Below are 6,612 nucleotides of genomic sequence, written 5' to 3'. Positions count from 1 at the left end.
GAGAAAGTTCAACAATTTGTAGCTAAATTGTTTATTGAATTTGTTCGTAAAACTTCTGCTATACTTAAACGTCAGATAATCCAGATGTCATCATTGATGCCCGGAACTAAATTAATTTTGTTGCAAGTGCAACAAGTAGGCAATCCGATGAGGATCTGGAGCATATACGCAAAATTTCCGATGTATGAAAATTATTCTTATCACAATAATCGGACAATATTACTTACAACGCCTCTTTACCCGAATACATTGGATCACAATATAAGTCTCGTACATTTTGTAGTTGGGCATAAAAAATGACGTAATCATCCTTCCCTTGTCCCCGCCGAACGAGTTCGAGCAGGGGACTATGAAACGGGCTCCGTACGTGTGTGTGTCCGTGTGTCCGTGTGTGTGTCCGTGTGTCCGTGTGTGTGTGCGTCCGTGTGTGATCAAAATGTTCAATTTGCTACTTCTCTGTCATTTATGAGCCAATTTTGATTCTGTTTGCTTTATATGCTTTGAAACTTCTACACAGAATTTCAGTTGTGACCTTTGACCTTGACCTTTGACCTATATTGTACATTTTGCTTCAAAATGCTACTCCTTCGCCATTTCTAACCCGATTTCGATTCCGTTTGCTTTATGTGATGGCACTAGGTGAGGGCTTCAAAATTTCTACACAGAATTTTGACCTTTGACTTCTTTGACCTTTGACCTTGATTTTTGACCTATATTGTACATTGGCTACAAAATGCTACTACTTCGCCATTTCTAACCCGATTTCGATTTCCGTTTGCTTTATGTGATGGCTCTAGGTGAGGGCTTCAAAACTTCTACAGAGAATTTTGACCTTTGACTTCTTTGACCTTTGACCTTGTTTTTGACCTATATTGTACATTGGCTACAAAATGCTACTCCTTCGCCATTTCTAACCCGATTTCGATTCCGTTTGCTTTTATACATGTGATGGCACTAGGTGAGGGCTTCAAAACTTCTACACAGAATTTTGACTTTTGACTTCTTTGATCTTTGACCTTGATTTTTGACGTATATTGTACATTTAGCTACAAAATGCTATCCTCCTTCCGGCGGGGACATATATTACGCACCGCGTAATTTCTACTTTTCCTTGTTTTTCTATCATAAGATAATTTACCCTTAAATAGTTAACACATTTTGCTCTGTGATTACAGCTCCTCCACTGATATTCTAAAATGAATAACAAGCATTTTTTTCTGTCTTTCGGACCTTGCATTTTCGAGGTCATCCCAACAGACCGACATCCACAAGTCATACAGCCCACGAGTTATACAGCCCATGAGTTCGACACTAGGTAAATAGAGCCCACGATTTCGATATTACAAAACGGGGCTTAATGTTGTCGGTCACGTGGGCCTTGTTTGATTTTTGTGTCGAACTCATGGGCTGTATGATTCGTGGGCTGTAATAGAGCTCGTTAGCTGTATGATTCGTGGGCTGTAATAGAGCTCGTTACCTGTATGATTCGTGGGTATCAAACTTGTGACGTGCACCCTGTCCTGTCCTTTCGACCATTACTTCTTTTCTTCTTTATTATGGTAAATTTATTTATATGGTTATTTATATGGTACATAATATAACGTATTCCAGCATTCACAATGACTTGTCTGATAATGCATGAAGTTGCATATCCTGCTTGATTCTAAAGGTAGGGGGCGCTGTGGCAGCTTTGATTTTACCTTATCTGAATTATGGCATCATAGCTTGGGGCAACACACATCCAACATAATTATCTCGACAGACTGTCCCGTCTCCAGAAAAAAGCTCTTCGAATAATTTGTCATGTATATTTGTTGCCGTCTGTTTTCACAAGCATGTTTGCGAGAAACCGCTCGTTATATAAGGTAATATCCGACTCGTCACTCTAATGAATTCCATCTGCCTTTAACTAGAACTGTGTTTACACAACCTATATATACATTTGCTGGACCTAAATATTGGAACAAACTTTCTAACAGTTTAAGGACATCCCCAAGTTTAAGTTGTTGGTTTTTTTTTAAGAGTAATCTGAAGAAAAATGTTTAGGACAGTTATGAGAATTTATCTAAATATCATTATGAAAATTAATTCTTTATCAATTTTATGAAATTGAAAAATTGTGTTGATTCTTTATTGGTTGCAAAGAAGTATAAAATCCAACCTTATATTCTGTTGAAATCACAGCTAAGCGGCTCCATCCATCCACTACCTCTCGTGTCCTTCTATTTTTTTTTTTTGTCTTTTATCTTCACTCCACGCAATAAGTTGCTTTCTTTCCCTCTCTCTCTCTCTCTCGCATACACACACACACACACACATACACTCTCTCTATTTCTCTCTCCCTCTCTGTCTCTCTTTCTCTCCTCTCTCTTCCTGCATGACAGCGACTTGGGTGTAGGGATTTGTTCAGGGGTTTTGTTTCGGATAAGTCCGGTTATAGGTCTTTTTGTCTTAGTTTCTTTGTTTCATCCATTTTCAATGTATATCAGTCAATCGATCATATAATTTTTTGTATTACGTGTGGGGGAATGCACCCTACAAGCTCAGATTTTTAGCATTCCTCCTCATTTCCAACATTTTCGTATACTTACAAGTTTTCTGTAAACTTATCCTTTACTTTGTATAATGAAATGTATGTGCTGTGTTCAATTTTCGTAATATATTTATATGTTTTTGTTGAAAATGAAAAAAATGAATGAATGAATGAATGAATGAATGAATGAATAGTGGATAAGACTCCTGACTTCCTATCGGAGGAGCCGAGTTCGATTCCCGCCGAGTGCTTTCGCCCGTGGACATGGTGTTTCGACTCACGATGTCCCTCTCGACCCAGGTGTATAAATGGGTACCTGGCAACGCTATAGAGTAATGATAATGGCGGGGCCCTCTGCCTAGTAGGAGCAGTGTCAACACAAAAGAGCCTACCCTGGGTAAATTTACATTATCATCATAATTATTATTATTATTATTATTATTATTATTATTATTACTACTACTACTACTACTACTACTAATTCTACTACACTACAATACCACTACTACTTCCACTACTACTACTTCTTCTTCGTATTCTTCTTTTAGCATCTCCTGAAGGTACGTGATGATTCAGTAAATTTCTATAATCAAGAGTTTGTTTGCAAAAACCGAAAAGTCCATTTTTGGTGACCTTGAGAACCCTTATGGAACAAACACAGTGTTACCACAGTGTGTTCACATAGTTGACTATGTGTAAACAATGTGTTAACCATGAGGTCACAGCATTGTCACAGCGTGGTATTTGAGATCACATATTGTACCAAATAATTGGCATACTGAACACAGAGTGGCACACATATACCACAGTGTGGCATAGTGTTATGACAGTGTGTTCACATAGTTGACTATGTGTAAACAATGTGCTAACCATGTGGTCACAGCATTGTCACGGTGTGGGATTTGAGATCACACAGTGTACCACATTATTGGCATACTGAACACAGAGTGGCACACGTATACCACAGTGTGGTATGTATCGAACTATGTGTAAACCCTGTGTTCATAATGCTACCACAGTCTGATATGTCAGTTTAAGCGGTTTACCACATAATCCCCACATGATATACTGAACACACTGTGAATCATGTTTGACACAGTGTTGTATATTTTGAACTATGTGTACACTCTGGTTGATAGTGTTGTCACACTGTGGGATTTCAGATCATTCATTTACCACATAATCCACACAGACTTGGTATACCGTACACTGTGACTTTTGCTTACCACAGTGTGGTATATATTGAAGTATGTGTAAACCCTGTGCTCGGTGTTGTCACTTTGTGGGTTTCAGATCATTCACCTACATCATCCACGTACTTGTCATACTGAACACACAGTGTGGTATACATAGAAATATGTGTACTCCTGTGTCCATGAATGTTGTTACACAGTGGGATTTCAGATCATTGATTTAACACAATAATATCCACACACTTGATGTTTAGGGAAAAACACTACATTTTTGTTTTGAATAACTAAAAAATAATGAAATTAACTTTCCTCAAATTTACACAGTAGGTAGCCGATTAATAACGATTTTGTTGGGTACTGTTTCAAAATATTGCAGGAAACAGCATACAACAAAATTGTATGCCTATATTAGCTACCTACTGTGTAAATTTTTGGAAAGTTATATTTTCATGGGTTTTCAGTTATTCACAATCAAAAGCGTAAACTATTTTTTTTTTGAACATCAGGTGCTTTGACACACAATGACTCATGTTTACCACATTATGGTGTATATTGAATTTTGCTATGGTACTGTCAGTGTGGAATTTCAGATCTTGTACTATCACATGGCATGTTAATCCTTATAAAACCAGGCTATTTCTGGTTTTGTTGGGGGAGAGCATTTTACCAGTGTGGTCAAAGGATTCAAGTATTGTAGTTTATTAATAAATGTACATGTATGTATCAAATTAAAAGAATATACCTCATCACTACATTTACTCCCCAGAGATTTTTATCAAGTTTGTAAAGCAACTTAACTGGTCTTATTATCTAATGAAGTAATAAACCAATAACTTATAGCTGGACAATATACAACACAATTTAAGTTCAAGGTAGTTGCAAATGTTCAATACTTATTTATTTTTCTAATTTCAGTTGATACCTTTCAAATTTCAAATACTGGCATGGAACAACAGATTCATTTAATGTGAGAATATGACCTATACATGTCATTTATCCAACGTTCAGATGAATAAATCATGCATTTAATGTTGTGTTAATACTGTTTACAGATGCATAACATCAAACACCTGAAATGATATAATACTAGGAGTGTTTGTAGCTGTGAAAAGAGAACAAAAAGTGACATGTTATAACTTCCCTTTTTCTCTCATAAATCACATGCTTTCCTTTGATTTCACCAGGAGGTATTGCATACAATCGATTGGTCACACGTTTCACTACTCTGATGTGTCCAGCATCAGCATGGCTCTCCCTGTCTCTATTCTTTACAAAATGGGCCATAATGCTCTACATACTTAATGAGAGCAAAGGCATCGGGTGCTGTTCGTTATTCCGAAGGTTCGCTATTCCGAAGGTTCGTTATTCCGAAGGGTCGTTAATCCAAAACACGCAAATTCCCTATTCCTAGAGGTTCGTTAATCCGAAAATGAAAAAGGGTTCGTTAATCCGAAAATTTGTGGCGTTATTCCGAAGGTTCGTTACTCCGAAGATTGGTTAATCCGAAAATGAAATTCGGAACAATGAACCTTCGGAATAACGAATCTTTGGATTAAAGAGCCTTCGGAATAACGAACCTTCGGAATAACGAGCTGTAACCAAGGCATCACCATCATCTTCCAAAACCACAAAATCATGTACAAATGCCACTTCATTGCCTGTGTACACAATGATTTCTTCTGGTAGTGTGCAGAGAATATTCAGTAATATAGATTCACACTGTGTACAACTGCTTTCTTGTACACTTTCATTACAGAAAAATGTCACAGGATATTCTTGTGGGGTTTTATTTCTTGATATGCTATACCACATGAGTATCGCAGGACAATACCACACAGCAGTACCACACAGTAGTACCAACTGGAATAACAAAACAAAGCAAAAACAAAGCAAAACGCATATTCCAGAATCTCATTAATAGGTGAGTTATGCTGTGAATTATGCCAATTGATTTAAGCAGTACTTAACCTGTCCTATACTTCTACAGTATTACCTATTAAGTGGGAGTACTGAGGTACAGCATGTGATACTTCATGTGGTATTTCTGTGGTATTCCAGTGGTATTCCCGTGGTAACACTGTGGTTTTGCTGTGGTATTCCTGTGGTACAGATTTTTGCATGGCTCATGAATATTCATAAAAAGCAACCTAAATTTTAGAAAATTCATATAATACTTCTAAATTTGAAGTATTTATGATGGGATTTCCTTTGAACTATTGTCTAATAATGTTTTTTTTTATACCCAATGTCATAAATTTTGTTATGAAAAGGTAATTTCATATTCAATAACAGTGTTATCTAGTCAGTTTACCATGCCTTCATGCATTACAAATATCTATACACCTGATGACTATGTGGTAACTATCACAATGTACTGTGGTGGACTATGTGGTGACTGCCACAGTGTGGTAGACTGTGGTGAATACCAGTGGTGGACTATGTGGTGACTACCACAGTATGGTAGACTATGTGGTGAATACCATAGTGTGGTGGATTATGTGGTGACTACCACAGTGTAATGGACTATGTGGTTATAACCCTGTGGTCACAGTGTGTGAGACTGTGGTTTGATTCACAGTGTATTTGATATGTGTTTTGGACCATCATGGTAACGCTATGTTGCACAGTGTGGTGACGCTGTGTTTCACACTGTGGTAATAGTTTACACAGTGTTACCACACGTCCCAAAATCACGTGTTCGACACTGTGTTACACATGGTGTTCCACACTGTGTTGCACACTGTGTTACATATTGTGGTAAAACTGTGTTCTTTCCATAAGGGAAATTTCACCAATAAATAAAGAAGTTTGACTTGCTCATTATTTGTGGCAAATATATTAATAGTATTTGGTCTATATCAAGACATATATATATACGCGGAATAA

This window comes from Diadema setosum, chromosome 3, assembly GCF_964275005.1.
Source record: "Diadema setosum chromosome 3, eeDiaSeto1, whole genome shotgun sequence".
Classification (NCBI taxonomy): domain Eukaryota; kingdom Metazoa; phylum Echinodermata; class Echinoidea; order Diadematoida; family Diadematidae; genus Diadema; species Diadema setosum.
The sequence above is the reverse complement of the archived record's forward strand: the minus strand, read 5'-3'. Positions refer to the sequence as shown.